We start from the raw sequence: 16,280 nt of genomic DNA on the forward strand, positions 1-16,280 counted from the left end.
TCTTGGCAGTCAATGGTATGTTCAATACTCTTCTCCAGCACCACCAGTCAAAGGCATTGATTCTTCTTCTCTCATCCTTAGTCATTGTCCAGCTCTCTGTTTCATAGCAAGAAAATATGAAGGCTTGGATCAGGTGCTCTTTAGTCTCTAGACTGACATTGTTACTCTTCAGCACTCTGGAGAGGCCACTGAGAGCAGATTTTCTTAACGCAATTTGTTGTGTTTGGGTTTTTGGTTTTGGTTTTTTTTTTAATTTCCTAATTGCTAGTGTCAAGAGTGTTGATTGTGGAACCAAGTAAGCTGAAATTGTTAATCTAAATCCCTTCTCCATCTATCATGGTGCTGACAATTGGCTCAGTGGTGAGAATGAACATATGAATAACGTGAGCATATGAAGAATAGTGAATAGACCGTGGACTGTCAGAATGAGTGAATGTGGATTAGACAAAACACAAACAGTGCTCCTTCAAAATGAGATAGTTAGACTGTGATTGGCTTATTTAAGAAACATTATCAGGAAAAGACTAATCACTAGGTAAAGACTTCATGTTGACAGAAGAGAAAATCAGTGAAGGAGAGACCTCCATAAGATGTGGTCACAGCACTAAACTCAAACACGCCAGTGGTTATGAAGCTGACCCATGGCTTGGTGGCTTTGTTCTGTGCTATCTGAGGTGGCAGTGGCCCAGAGTTGACTGGCTCAATGGCACCTAACAACAACAGTGGACGTGCCTTCCACTAAAGGAAGCCGTTCTTCAAGTGTGAGTGCAACGCTGACTTCCAACGTCAGGGAGGTGTTTTTATTTTGGTTTTTTATTTTTGTTTCTTTCCCCTTAAAACTTTCTATGACAAAAGACTTATTAATCAGGGACAATTCAGTACCCAATAAGACAGGAATAAAATAAGAATCAAGTCGTCCAACTGTACCTAGTGTTAGTAAGTCATTCTGACAGCCTTTTCTACGGAAAGACCATCACTGCAGTGTGGGTGAAAGTTTACCTAGCATGTTAGTTTTCTAGCCAACAGTGTACACATATTTTGCTTTATGACATTTATTGCAATCCGCTTAGTCTAGCCACACAATTCTTGCTTTCTCCCTGGGTCTCCCATCTTTATTCCTCATCCCTTTCTGCACTCTGACTTTGTTTTTAGGCAAACACTATTCTTTTGGTCTCATGTGGATTGTTTTTCTGGAGAGCATGGTTCTCACAAGTGCTGTTGATTACCTGATAGGCCTGTTGTTTGTGTGCTAGGTGATCCCACAGTTGGGCTTATATCTAGGTTTTCAGGGTTACTAAGGAGGGGCATAGTCTCGGGGCACCCATGAATCTGTATCAGACCAGTAATTCTCATCCTTTCATGATTTAGAATTCGTTCTGCTATCTCCTCCCTGTCTGTCCAGGACATTCTGTGGTGATCCCGAGTGACCAGTTGGCCTCCTTGTCCAGGTTCCAGGCCAGAGAAGCTATGGAAACATTCCTGTGAGCTCACATAACTAGAACCTTACAGTGTTCGTATTTTTATATTCTTTCCCCCCCTTAATTCAAGGAGCTTTTTTCTTTGTCGTCAGTGTTTTCAAGTTGTAAGTAGAACTTGGAGGATGACTCCTCTCACTCGGTGGTCTTTGATGTATGTTAGGAGGGAGAAGCAGGGGGCTGTAAGAGGATTTCTTCATTGTCACCGACTTCCGGAACACAGTTCCAGAGTTGTGCAATTGAAATTGGCTTTCACATAGTCAATCAAAGCCAATTAAAAATGAGTTGATCTGGGAGCAGGAGAAGCACCTAACAATCAGGAATAACTTTGCTGGGTTTTAAATTTAAATCGTGCAAATGAAAGCAGGTCTGCAGAAAAGCCATTATAGAAACCAAGCCGAGAGAGAGAATCAACCAGATGCAGGGGTCTTACTTGCATCAGCTGGTAAGTAAGCACGGATGATACAAACCTTAATAAGTAAAATTGATGGGTCTTAACAACGGAATCAATGCCAAATGCCAACCAATCAAAGCCCAATACAACACTGACACTGCATTCTGCAGTCACAGGGCCGTGTGGAAACGCATTCTTCAAGAGCTAGACTGGGTATGAGATGATGGTCTTTCTGGTAGCCACAAGGGAATATTTACATAAACATATTTCATAAATATGAGTCTTATCTCCTGGAGATAAAAGAGCACTTAAGGTAAATATGATGAAACGAAGGCATACATTTTGCATTTTAAGGGATTGTGAAGTTAAGAAACACGTTTTCCTGGATATATAGACAAAAGTGAGAGAAGTAAAATAACTGAAATGCAATCTCCCTTCTCGATTCTATGAAGCTACAGTGATACCAGGAAAAGGATACACATTTTGTTAGGGAGTGATAAGAGCTGAAAGTCAAATGGAAGAGAGCAGGTGCTGCGTGTAGACTCACTAGGAAATTCTTAGCTTCATGTCATCTCAAAACAAAGTTCATCCTTCGGGGCAGCTCAGATATGGCTCTCCCAAGAGACAGGGATTGCTCTTGAATGATCACTTACGGACCATTAGGGAACGCCCAGTGACTGACAGGAGAGGCTTGTTCTGGTTGACTTGACCAGGTGCTTCAAGTACCTGAACCTTAATGTTGTCCACATTGAAGCAAAGACATTCTTTCTGACTGGACTCTTTCTTTTGTTTTGTTTTAAATAAAACTTGTATTTTATACTGGTTTACTTACAAAGTTTATGTACATTGTTTTTCACACTGGATCTTTCCCATTTCCTTTACCCGCCCCTCCCCCCACCCATCAAATGGTGCAGCCCTATGATTAAACATCCCCTCATCCTCACCCCTCACCTGCCCCCACTCCCCTTGGATCCTCATACATGTTTTACTAGTTACCTTTCTATTTCTACAATAATGACCTTATACAGTATTTGTCCTTATGGGACTGAGTTAGTTCACTTAGCATGATGCTCTCCAGCCCCTCTCAAGTTAGGTGGTGATTTACAAAGTGGGCAGATGTCATTCCATTGTGATCCCTATGAGAGCACTCGAGGAGCACCAGAGAGAACATGCAGGCTCCTGACTGAGCTGGTGATTATCCTTGGGAAGTTCTGTCCCGTTGCATCTCCCTGTGACACCTGCTACAGGACGTGACTGCCCTGTACGGCTTTCGGGGCTGCCATCTTTGCAGAGAACAAGGTCCTGCTTCCGAGGAGGCTGCAGGCTGAGTTGAATCATCGCCAGGGATCCTTACCCAGTGATAGACTGTTGTAGGTGGATGCAGAACCAGGACTGCGATGCCAGCTTAGGCATTGTGGAGGGTAGTCTGGCTCCAGGTAAATGGCAGAGGGAGTCTGACCTGAGGTAGGAAGTTACAGACAGAGAGACAAGTGCCTGCTTGGCCAACATGAACTGTTCGGTGTCTTTGAATAAATCACTGCGTTCTTAACTGGCCTTGAGAGGTTGATGTAGATGTGTTCCAACTACCTGACAAGCCAAAACGTCCCCTCACTTCACGCACTGCTGTCACACCTGCTGGGTTTAGCGTCCGCTCCATTCATTGGTTCAGAACTGACCGTAGGCACGAGAGCAGGCAAAGTTGATGCAAAGAAAATGTTCAGCAAATATGAATATTTATTAATACTGACTGAACATTTCCTTTACATTAATTTTTGTATTGATTTCTTATTTTCTCTCTAATCCTACACGTCATTTTGCATTTTGACACACTCATGGAGTCCACATGCTGATTGGACGGCTGCCAGCATTTGGCAAGTCTTGGAGCTGGTCTCAGAAGGAGAGGCCCATATCAGAGACACTGATGGGCCCTCGAATTCCCTTTCTTCCTCCATTTTCTCCCATATAATCTGGACCATCTTCAGTATCTTTCTGATGCTGGTCCCATTTTCGTACTTTGAGAGCGAGGGACTCATATTCTGGTTTCCCAAAACCATGGTTGGAGTGGCCTCTTGCTCCAGAATAGACTATCTTCTAGGCTCACTCATTTCTGATTTAGATGCCGGGTGACAAAATATATATGCTATTTTATGGAAAATGAATGAAACACATGATCACAAACTCCATATTCAGTAGATGCTCAGTAAACATTCTTGCCATCTTATTTAAGTGTTTTACTTCAATAGTTATGGTATTTCTGTGTAGGTATTACTCACTACTGGACTTAAAATGATCAACAGAAATGCAAATCCATATCCAATATAATTACTTTAATGAGATCTTATTTTCTTCAGAGAATAAAAATAAAAATGCCAAAAACATTTCAAACTAAACATTATACTATAATACCACATTTTACTATAGTTGTGCACATCACAAATTAGCACAAATTCTTTTGCTCTAAATTTAAAAATGTCATTCTTTGGTGCATGAACTCAGCCCTGACATCTCGTAGTGAACGGACAACAGAGCAAGAGAGCCCTTTCTAGTCCTGTACCGACCCCACAATCCAGTCTGTGTTTGAGTCCATTGTAGCAGCTACTTGTCAGTCCATGTGGTCGAGGCTGTTCGCCTTTCTCGCTAAGCATAAGGGTCTTCTCTGTGAACTCGTCTCCTGGCAACATGCCCAAAGTATATTGGACAAAGTCTCTCCACCATTATACTAAGGAGCACTCTAGCTGTATTTCTTCTGAGACCAATTTGTTTATTCTTATGAAAATCCATGATATGTTCAATAATCTTCATGAACACCACAAGGAAAGATATCAGTTCTTCTTGGATGTCCTTGTTTAATCTCAAGGCAGCCCTGAGAGGTAAACTGAATCAAGTGGCTTTGTCTAATTTCAAAGAAGACACTACTCAGAGGAGAAGCTAGCTAAGAAGATGTGGCATGTCAGGGGCTGGTTTGGAGCAGGCCACACGTCTGCAGAGTCCCAGCTCTGGCTCAGTGTGTCAGGGATGGTCATGTTTTCCACTCCTGACCTTGGCTAATCACGGTGTCTAGTCCCACCCTCAGGGACTTGGTGCTGCTAAGTCGAAATCTTTCATTATACAGAACATCTCAATTAGATAATGAAACAGTGAAACTTTAGAGTTATTATATTATACTGTAACACAAATAGCATAATTACAAACTAATCCCTAACTTGAGAATTCCTGAGAGTTCAAAGAGGTCAAATGTTTAATTGAAATGGAATATTTAAACTAAATTGCTAGTGCACTACTTCAATATAATTGGAGTACTAATAAATACATTCAAAGACTGTTAGCAAAAGTACTTCCTGCTGAAGAATCATCATCGGAAGAATCACATGAGCTCATTTTGTAATATACAGAGAATGTTGTTTCAAGCTAATTAAATGCTGTGCATTTTTGATAGCACTTAACAATATGTGGTTAATTATTATTACACAGGGTTTATTCTATAGCATTAATTATGATGAACTCATTTGGCTTTTAGAAGAACTAGAAATGGCTTGGCTTGAGGAGGTACAGTGCTTATGGTGGCTTATTGTAATTTCAATTTAAATTAATAAACTTTCAAACTGTATATGAGAGACAGAGTCTTCCAAATAGATTCTAATATTGAAGCTTTAACAAAAATATATTTCATGGAATACTCTTTGAAGATGTACAAAATAAATTTTTCCCTATGTGAAGAAGATAAATCTGTACGACACCAGTGTGCAAAAGGTAGCACTAAGTGAATTCATAAGCTGGACTCCAGAAGCCTGGCCGGGTTTTCTGGCCGCGTTCTGAAGGATGACTGAGACTGCTGCAACTCTCAGAGCGCCCTCTGCAGCCTGGATGCTGGCCATCCCCAAGGGAGTCTCAACCGTAGGCTGACATCCTTAACTTCACAAGAAAGAGGATTTCTAACATGCTATGGGGTTAGGGGCCATGCTCACTACAACTGCGGCTCCCTGTGACCTTCTTGGCAATGCCTCGGATGCCCTTGCTTGCTGGTTTGTCTTCCTGACACAAGGAGGTGAAGCAAGCACCATCAGGCTTCGGTTCTGCAGTGCCCAGAACACAGAGCTCCCTGGGAAACCAGCAACTGTTCCAACCTGGTGGCCCTCCTGGTGGAAGCCGCCATTGTGCCCTTGGCCGGGAGGGCTCCTGCTGGCTGCCAGGAGGAGTTTGTTCCCATCTTTGCTTCATGCAGCCACTATGTATAATTAAAGGATAGTTATCTTCAACAACATAGGGTCGCTATGAGTCGCAGGCGACTCGACGGCACATAACAACAACAACATCTTCAACAATTTTTCAGTGCCATAAACTCTTCATCAAAATGCAGCAGAGATGTTGAACAGTAACTGTCTTTCAGAGTGCATGACTGGAACAGACTTCAGGGAGTAAGAGCAATGGAGGGTCCACAAGACCAACACCTCAGAGCAGAGTTAACGCCATGCAAGCGGAGGAGGGAGCGTCCCTTCCCAAGGGTGGGGCTGGCTGCACCCTCTGTACCCAGGCTCCTTGTTTCATGTTCTCTAGAGCACGTCCTCGCCTCCACACTTTCTCTGTTCATCTCGGGGAAAAATACCTCTGCTCGCACCGATTGATCCACTGAGGGTACAAGGACGCCTGACAGAAAAGGAGGCTTTTTGTGAGGAAAGCGAATTTGCATAAGGCTCTGGGGATCTTTTGAACATCCCTGTGGGCCAAGTGACGCTAATAGGCAAGTGCTGCTGCTGCTCTGCACTGCTGTGTGTGAGAGTGTCTAATCTAAGGACAATATGACTGAAAGTGTAAAGTGTAATTCTCCTGTGGATTTTTGTCTGAGGTTGGCTGATGCATCACTGTATCTGAAGAGGTCTTGGTGGCTGCAGGAGGGCGAGGTGTGGGAAGAAGCAAGGTCCATGTTTGGGCTCTAGTGTCAGGCAGGTGCTGGTGGATAGGTGGACTGGAGAGCCAGGGACAAGCCTCAGCTAGTTCTCAGAGAAGATTAAGGCCCCCTCTGTGTTGTGTCTCCTTCCAGAGCACTAGCCACTCACTTCTCATGCCTCCCTATGATGCCAACATGGCACGAGCTATTTTTACTGGTCACAGAATAAGAAGTAAAGACTCAAGGTTGTCACACAGTGACAGGAAGTAACATCAGGCTTGTGACCAGAGGCAGGAGAGAGCGCTGGGTGGGCAACTGGGCCCAAGAGTGAGGGGTCATGAGCTCTCCATCAGCAGGACTGTTGCTACATGCTGAAGAGTTGACTCTGACTTGTAACTGCCGTATGACTCACAGACAGAAACCTTGTTCAACCTGCACCATCCCACTGATCCCCACCATGCCTAGGCCCACCGTGGCAGGCACTGTGTCACCCCAGAATTATGAGAGGACAGAATTAGTGAATCAGCACCTGGCAGCATCAATCTCCATATACCCGAGGCAGCCATTGATAATGCTCATTATTTTTCAGCTTGACTGTTTCTCGATTGTTCTAATGAAGATTCAGTGGAGAAAAGTAGGGTAACAGGACTTGAGGAGAAGCCTGGACATGGACATGTAGCAAAGCAGGTGAGCACTGGGCTTCTGTGTCTAATGCACTGGACCAACTCTTGGCCTTCTTACCTCTCATCATGTGACCTTACTCAAGTTCCCTGAGCTCGGAGAGTTTACTTTTCCAATCTGGCAGATAGGTAACATCACTGTGGGGTGGATTTTCCTGAGGGTCAAATATGGAGAAAGTGCACTGCTTGACAAATGCTCTCTAACTGGTAGTTGTTAAAGTTCAGAGGAGGGAAGGGTTATGAGCCCCCCACATGTGTAATTCCCTTTAAACCTGTTTACTCCATTCCCCAGTGTAGACTACGAGTAATAACAGTAAGTCATGCTTGACTTGGTTAACATAACAATGAGGTTAGGAGTTCTCCCTGGCTGTATGAATTGTTTTTGCTTTGCGTTAAGTTCTCATTTTGAGGCAACAGTACTTGAGTTAAATGCCAAGGCGTGCTAAAGCACCTTGTGTAAACACAGACTATTGCCTGATGGCTCAGGGACATCATGAAAAGTTCTTTTTCTGTACCCCTTATGGTTAGGAGAAATTAACACTGTTAGACAACAATACAGGTATACAGCAGTCTGCGACATAAATGAACAGCAGCTTGGAAAACGCGACTGTGGTATAGTCTGGCACAGTTGGGGATTTCCAGTCATTGATAAGTTCTTAAAATAAGCAAAAGCAAAGAACCAGGTTTTTACTGTGGCTGATAATGTGTTGTTGTCGCTGTTTGCAAAAATTCAAATTTACCTCTAAAGTATTAATAGTTAACTCAGACCCACCCCCTCTTGTGCTAATTACCAGCAGAGAGAAGGAGGGAAAAACCTAATTTAGACTAGTGTATTATTCTTCCTAAGTACATTAGTAGAAGAGGAAGTGTACAGAAAACAAAGTATGAAATGCCAACTGCTCTTTCTGCATCTATCTGCTATATGTTTGCTGGCTGAGGATGAGAACACGAGATTTTAAAATACTGAATGACAGAAGTAATGACTGTAGGTCACATAATTTCACAGCAGGTGAGATGGACATAGGGTCATTGGGACCATGCTCTCTCAGGACATCAAGCTCGGATGACTTAACTCGGCCCCCCAAGACCGTGCTCCAGCTCCTCATCTGGTGAGTGGTACTCACCTAAGGGACTGCTGTTGGTCCATCCCTGTCTAGACTGAGAAGAGCAAAGATACGTGGAAGCTATTGGGCCACAGCCTAATGAACCATGTGAACTTCAGCTTCCAGGACTCCGAGACCGGAAGAACTGGACAGAGCCACTCTAAAAGAGAATACAGGAGAAATCCTGGCTAGGACCAGGGAAAATGGGACCAACACAAAACATAGAAGGATGGCCATGCTTGCTGGTCTGACAGATACTAGTGAAAGCTGTGGCTTTGCGTCACCCTTTGAAATTAATGTAAAGCTTAATGTTTTGATTTAACTTTCAATCAGACATTAGACAGGCCTCTCAAGTGAACAATACCACACAGGCGGCATCTACTTCCTAGAATGATCAACCTCTCAGGATTTACCCAAGGGTAAAGCTCAGGCAAGAAGGGCGGATGGAGATGAGAAGCCCAGCAAAGCCTGGGGAGGAGTGTGGGTGCGGCTATTGTAATTAACACCAAAGAGCAAAATGTGCATAAGTGATCAAATAGAAAACCAGTGTACTTGTATTTCATGCAAATCACAATAAGACGTAAGGAAGTCTCTCAAGAGAAAAAAGAAAATGTTACACCAGTTACCTTGTTCTGTTTCCATAGCAAGCGTGCCATAAAACGGGTGTCAAACCGTGGCGTCAAGCCGACTCTGCTTCCTGGTGAAGCCTGGTGAGGCTTCCTGCATGTGGTTTGCCAGGCCGCGAGCCTGCACAGGAGGAGTGTGCCCTCTCCCCCACAGAGCGCAGGACGGGTTCAAACATTCAGCCTTCCGGTTAGAGTCTAACACGTGGCACAAGACGAGAGTGCGATATGATCTAATACTGAAGATAAACCTGACCATGTCACTGCGCCAGGGGCCTCTCCGGGGTCTGAGGTGCTCGCAGAAGGCCTTGGGGGCTGATTTCTGGGGGAGTCCTGTGCGCTCCTCCTACGCTTTCCCAGGACGTTGGCAGCAACAGAAGCATGATGATTACAGGCCGACCCTGCTTCATGGAGTTTCACTAACCACTCTTTATGAAAACTGGTTTTGACCGGCTGGAGGTAGCATCCTCCCAGCCCCATGGACTTGTTCTGTGTTTCTGCGTCACATTTTGGTCATTTTAAAAAACGTGTCAAGCTTCTTTTCCCATCACACTGCTGCACGCTTACTGTACCACAGTACAGTTTCGGTGTGCCTCTTTGCTGCCGCCCTGAGGAATCAATGAATTGGTATGCCTCACTCTACCCTGACAGCTACTTTGAAGCCATGGTTTGGAACTGAATGTGTAACATCTATGAGATCTGCCTGCATAGCTGGTATTCATGGCAATGAATGTTTAAAAGTGATACATGCAGTTATCAGATAGTAAAACATGCTCAGTCACATATGTGCACGTGTACACACACACACACACACACACACTTCCACACTCTTTAATCTTGAAATAAAATATACGCGTTTTCATACAAAAGTCTAATAACTTTGCTTTCACATCTTGAAAGGATTAATCCACGATATTTCTCCATGTGTTTGCTGCCTTGAACTCAGGAGACAAAGGCTGTGTGACAACAGTCCTGTGGGGACACCAGCACAGGCTGTGCACGCAGCCACTGGCCCTGACCTAAGACCTGTCACCTCTCAGGGGATTGTGCACAGGGACCCCTGTCACATACTTCTCCTTGTGAGGAGTGGGACATGGGGGGTTGAGTGTCTATAACTGACGCTGCAGTGGGTGGGAAGGATGGTGATTGGAGTAGGGTGTAACAGCAGATCCCCCCGCCCCGGGCCAGACCTCCCAGCACAGGCTCCTACCACACAGCCAGCGAGTCCTTATGGGTCCTTTGGAGACTTTTCAACAACACAAAGGATGAAAGAAAATTATTCTTAAATCTCTCTGATTCATTGAGTTGAACTACACATGTCAAAGGCCAGTTTTCTGATGCATGATGGGAGGACAGCAAGACACCTTTCTTCTAGGCTCTGTGAGAGAGCACAAGAGTCCCCTGGCCTAAGGCTGAGGGCACCTCCCGCAGCAGCCTCTGTCCCCCCCACGGGCCACTGATCATCAGCACCTTTCCCATCACCCTGTAGGTGACATACAGCTCAGAACAGAAGACACTGCTGGCTGAATGATAACCGTCCAGAATTGTGCCTTTTTCTCATCAAAATGTTAATTTAAGTTTATTGCATTTTTCCCACCATTAATCTCTTTAGCTGTCTAGTCAATACTCAATAAAAAAAGAGGAGTTTGCTTTGTTTTGTTTTGAAGACTCATCATAGTGTGTGAAAGACTGTCAAGGACATTTCAGTGAGGAGTGAGTGACCCGGTGAGACAAGTATCACTGCTGTATCACATACACTGTGGCCTCTTCCACACCACCAGGCCTCTAGTCCAGCCCCACGTGGACAAAAAGGTCAGCTTTCTCCTGGCTCGTTTACCTGACATGAGCAGGTCAGTTGGTGAGGTAATAGGATGGACTAACAGCAGGTGGACCTCCAGGAGGTCAGCACAACTCCAGTTCAAGGGTCTGGCTGTCGAATGACTTAAGTTTTACTCTCAAATGTCCCAAACTTTGGGGTAAAAACTTTAGACTTTCTGCAGTAATTTTGAAATTGTATCATTATACCTTAGATTCTATCATACATACAAAGTGATATGTTGAGTATTTTAAAACAAATGTTCCTCATTACCTTGGAGTTGATTCGAACTCAAGGCTGCCCTCCATCAAGTCCCCGTGGCTCACCAGAAGTAAGGCATTCATCTTCCACTCACTGAGGGGCAGGACTAGCATCCAACCCATCAAGCTTTTGTTCAGCTTCTTATCACTTCATGCACTACGACACGTTATTACGCACTATGAGTACCAGCATGCCCTTCCTGTGTGAGGAGCTGCCGTGGTGCAGTGAGGGGCAGACATGGCTGGTAAGAGAAAAGCTTGGCTATACAACCCAGTGACTGTGCCGGGAGAGACAGGAAGGGGATCTCCTTCTGTAAAATATTTACAGCCCTAGAAACTTGAAAGGGGGATCTTGGGTAGAAACTGAATTGATGGCAGTAGCTGTTGTTCTGAGTTTCATTGTGTGTGTAAATGTTAGTTTCCTGAGAGATTACATCAAGAAGGAGTGTCTCAAATCAGAAAAGGTTGTCAACAGTCTTTGAGGTGTGACAGTATCTATCAAAATTGTGCAACAGTGTTGAGAAGTGATCGCTCCTGTCTGCCAGTCACAAGTAGCGCTGCAGTCAGCTGGGAAACGGACTCCGCTCCTGTTGTGTAGATTGCACCTTGTTGGGCCGGCTCCATCCGGGAACATGTGGACATATGGAAGTGTCACAGAGTTGCCTATTTAGATCTCTCTCCTTCACTGAGTGTGTTCTCCAGGGCAGAAAACAAGGCCCTGATACTGTTCTTGGACTTTGTCTTAAACTAGATTCTCCAGTGAGGAAAACAATGAAGAGAGAGGGGGATTGATGCATCCCAAGGAAATGGCTCATTCGCTTGGAATGATGTGCTGTGGCAGAAGACACTTCTAATTTGGGGAAATGTAGAAGGGGAAATATTCAGATGGAGGTGTTTTTAAATAGTTAAGTGAAAGTTAAAAATTAAATGATTTTTTATTAAAAAATCAATACATTGTTCAATACTATTAATTTCAGTATCTACCATATAGTCACACTTTCTTGCTTCTTTCTGGCTCTGGTTCCCATTAACCCTTCTCTTTGCCTGAATCTCCCCTTTCTATAGTTACACTGTGCTGATCATCTCCTGATTCTCTAGGTCTTTCCTTTCACGTGTCTTAATATGTGTCTATTATCCATTTAGGGAGCACTGGTGGTCTAGTGACAAGAAGCTGAGCTGCAATCCCGAAGGCAGTTTGAGGCCACCAGCTGCTACGGGGAGAAGGATGGGCAGTCTCCTCCTGTGCAATTAACTGCCTCTGAAAACCCACCAGAAGGTCAGCTATGGGTCGGTTCTGACTCGATGGTTAACAACAAACAACATTATCTATTTTCTATCTTTCATTTACAATTCTGGTAACCATCAGTAATTATCCTGTTTATAAGGAAATACTTACCTAACTGCATATAAGAGAAGTCTTATACAATATTTCTCTTTTAATGACTGACCAAGCCCTGGTGGCTTAGTGGTAAGGACTTGCGCGGCTTACTCAAAGACAAGGGTTCTAATCCGTCAGCTGCCCGATGGCAGAATAGGGGTAATCTTCTCCCGTGTGATTTATAGCCTCTGAAAATCTGCTAAAGGTTCAGCTATGAGTTGGTTTCCATGGCAACACAACAATATTTTGTGTGATTGTACCATGGTTCTTTTCTCATTAATCTGAACTCCGCTCCAATCCTTTAGGCAGCAATCTTACTGAAGAGCCAGCCTTTGTCATTTTCTGTAGTGAAAGCCCTTGCTGGGCAGGAGAGGATAGAAAGGGCCCTTGTCTATTCACATCATCTCTCTCTGTAGCCAGTTCAGTTCCTCCTCTAGCTCTGAGCCTACACAGATGTGCTGCCCAGCTCTGGCAGACCTCCAGTGGCAGAAACAAGAGTGGCCAGGGAGGGGCATGCCATATCCAGTGATGACCAACTCAGGTTCAGTGGTTCGAGCACAGTTGCTACTCTGGCAGCTCTGTGATCTTCTTGGGAAAAGGTTACAGCCCACGGAGCTCTGTGGGCCATGGTCTGTCTGTCACATGGGGTTGGTCTGAGTTGAAAATCACCTGATAAGAGCCCACAACGGGGCGATAGGCTCAACTCCACTTCTCTTCATGTAAAGGCCTTGAGCACATGGTGGCCACAGGAAGAGCTAGAAGGACCGCTGAGTCGGCCTCGGGGCCTCTGACCCTCCTCCGCACGCTGACCGCCTTGGTCAGCTCAGTGCTTCCCATCGTAGCGCAGTTTACTCCGCTTCCCACGCTCAAGGAGATCCTATTTGCCACATCCACTCAAGGGAAATTGTCTTTTTGTGTTTTTCTGAGTGTTCCTGGGTGTTCAATGAGGGGTTTGTGGCTCTCTAAGACCTAGGCTGGGGACAAGAAGAAACCCTCTCTCATCCGTTCACTACAATCAGCACCCTTCTCAAACGGAACCCCATTTTCAACTTCTTTCCATGTAAAGGCTGCAGGAAGCAGAGATGGTCATAGACAACGAGACTCCATGCATGAACCTCTGTACTTGTATGACCCTCAGTGGAGTCCCACAGACAGGACAAAGGGGACCTGGTAGAGCTTGGAGGATAGTGAGGGCAGGAGTGAGTGCAGGGGCTTCAGATGCCCTCCTGTGAAACAGCCTGTGTCTGTCCTAATGCTCTACGATTGGCCTCCTGACATGCTTGGGACTTTCGGAACAAAAGTCCTATCTTTCTGTGGTCCTGGAACCCTCTGGATATGCAGTTGCTTTGAGATTTTCAAAATCCCTTCTTGTCTCTGCTTTTCTGTCTTTGCCAGTCACAACCCCTGATTAAGCCTCAACCCGGCCATCTTTTTTATGTCTCAGAGTTTCTGCTTAGTAATGTGGTAACTATCACGTCAGCTTTGACTCCTGATGACCTTATGGACAAAAGAACCAAAAGCTGCCTGGTCCTGACCCATCTTGGAGAGTGCAGATGCCCTGACCGTTGCTGTGGTTACTGCATGGGCTTGCCCTCTAGCACCAGCTTGGACATTTGCCACCGTGGAGGGCAATTTCACTGTGAGTTGGCATCAACTGGACAGCAACAGCTTTTCTGCTGTTTTGTTTTCCCATGTGCGTGTTTACCTTCCGAGGTACCTTGTTGGGGCTTTATTCACACGCTGTCTTGTTCTGGGGGCTCAGGTGTCTACTCGCTTATGCTGTTTCCGTCTCTGCCGTGGCTGCCACTCCTGTGTCTCTTGGGACTAGACAGAGAGAATTTCCGAATATCCAAACGCACTGTCGTGGACACTTGCCTGCGGCTGAGGGACAAACGAAATGCTGACTATGCTTTAGGTCAGCCATTCATCCAGGCTCGATCCGCTGTACCTGCGTGCGGTCTGGGACACCCCCACGGTGGGGTGTGAAGCGACTGCTCCTGCGGCTGTGGTCTGGACAGCACTCAATGTCCTCTCTCTATGAACGAGCCACATGTGTGTCTGTGCAGGTGAAGTTGCCCTGTGCTTGTATTACTTCCCTTCTGTGGTGTTTATTAAAAATCCAGCTACACCATGACCACTCTTATGAGTCAATATTATTGAGAAGCCTGTGGAAGCTGATTCTCTAGTTCTCTAGACGTTTTTGGCATTGTCATTTGTGAGAGGATAACGAGACAGAAGCCAGAGCACTCTGCTTTTGTCACCCAGTTGTGACAGATCTTGGCTACATGCACCACTTGGCAGTAAACAATGTTCTCGCTCAGAACCAGGTACCCTTTATGTGTAATAGCTCAGATGTGAACTATATGATTATTTTTATTTGTCAGAAAGTAAACACTGACATCCCTGCTTTCTTCTCTCAATGGCACAGGGAGGACTGAAGAGCTTTCAGACTCGGATGGACCTTCATTTTCCTACATGGAGAGGAGTTTCCCTCACCACCTTGTTTCTTAGAAGCCTGTTTATAGATGGACATTTATATCTATAATCACAATCATTAGTATCTAGCACTTCATAAATATCCCTTTAAGATGTGATTTGATACTTCTATAGTCTTGCAGGAAACAATCTGGATGTCCCTGTTTCCCAAGCAGCTAAATGTATTACAATAAATTTGCTTTCTCTGTGCAGTGGAATTGGAAACCTATAAGATGTTGAATGGAAAACTGATACCACTGCTTATCTGTCCAAAAGCTTGTGGTGTTACGAAGCCCAGTAATTGAAAAATGGATAGCATTGATATTTGAACCTTTTTATATAACCTTTGAAGTGTAAGCCTTTTGGGGAATAAATTGCTTTTTGCAACAAGAACAATGTCAGATCCCATATTTAGAAACTGTGCACTTAATTCATTTTCACATGGAGAAACTCATGTTGTCTTGTTGGGGAAAACATTGCAAAATGGATTACGCTTCACCCAGGGGAGATGATAACCTAATATGAATAACTGTGGGCTGATCTTTATTAGTTACTGAGCGAACATCGCCGAACAGGACAGGCGACCTTCAAGATGCTTGATCGAGGAGAAGCCATCAACAGCATCGTCTGTGGAGAATAACTTTGGGGCATTTGGGGATCTTCAGTCTCTTCTCATTTAAGAGGTGATGATGAAGTCGGTGCTTGGGACGAGCAAGTGAATGTATTTAATGGCAAAGACCAAGCTCACATGTGGCTGAGTAATGACGCCAGGGCCAAGGTGGGCAATGGCTCCATGTCTGTTGAACTGATCAGGCTTTAGAAAAGGGAACTGGGCTTAAAACTTAAACCTGACAAGCCTGCTCTGGCGGAGGGGGTCCCCCTGAGTGCTTCACATCAGCAGCTCTGCAATGATGAATAATTTACTCATGTGACACCAGATAGCGGGTTGCCACATGATCCTCCATATATGTGATGAAGGACAAGGGAAAGGGCAGCTGATGTCAGGTGTGTCTGCGTTACAGTCCAACAGTTGATCGATTCAAGAAGCAGGAGAACCCAGAGTGTGAGGTGGCTCATTACCACCAAGTGATGAGAATAATGAAACTAAACAATCACATACTAAGGTGCCTGGCTCGCCTTCACTTCTAGGGCAGCGACTCACCTGAAGAACAAGAGTAGGATTTCTCATAT

This window comes from Elephantulus edwardii, unplaced genomic scaffold, assembly GCF_000299155.1.
Source record: "Elephantulus edwardii isolate Elephantulus edwardi_28Jun2011 unplaced genomic scaffold, EleEdw1.0 scaffold00207, whole genome shotgun sequence".
Taxonomy (NCBI): domain Eukaryota; kingdom Metazoa; phylum Chordata; class Mammalia; order Macroscelidea; family Macroscelididae; genus Elephantulus; species Elephantulus edwardii.